This window comes from Juglans regia, unplaced genomic scaffold, assembly GCF_001411555.2.
Source record: "Juglans regia cultivar Chandler unplaced genomic scaffold, Walnut 2.0 Scaffold_6113, whole genome shotgun sequence".
Lineage (NCBI taxonomy): Eukaryota > Viridiplantae > Streptophyta > Magnoliopsida > Fagales > Juglandaceae > Juglans > Juglans regia.
Window position 1 is genome coordinate 1 of NW_023360977.1, and position 254 is coordinate 254.

Consider the following 254-nt stretch of genomic DNA (forward strand, 5'->3'; position numbering starts at 1 on the left):
GGGAGTGGATTTTTAGGAAAATCGCGCCCTGCCCATCGCGTAGCTTTGGGTTTCGATCAGATCGCCGGTTCGCATTTGGATCGGAAAGACGCTAGTACGTCGCACTAGGATTATATGAATTTTAAATAATTAGTTTGACGGGCGCGATCATACCAGCACAAATGCACCGGATCCCATTAGAACTCCGCAGTTAACCGTGCTTGGTTGAGAGTAGTACTAGGATGGGTGACCTCCTCGGAAGTCCTCGTGTTGCA

General features: G+C 49.2%; 1 pseudogene; it reads left to right on the top strand.

The window, feature by feature from the left end:
• Positions 1 to 139: 139 nt before the first annotated feature.
• Positions 140 to 254, top strand: LOC118345996 (annotated as a pseudogene; the record flags this gene model as incomplete).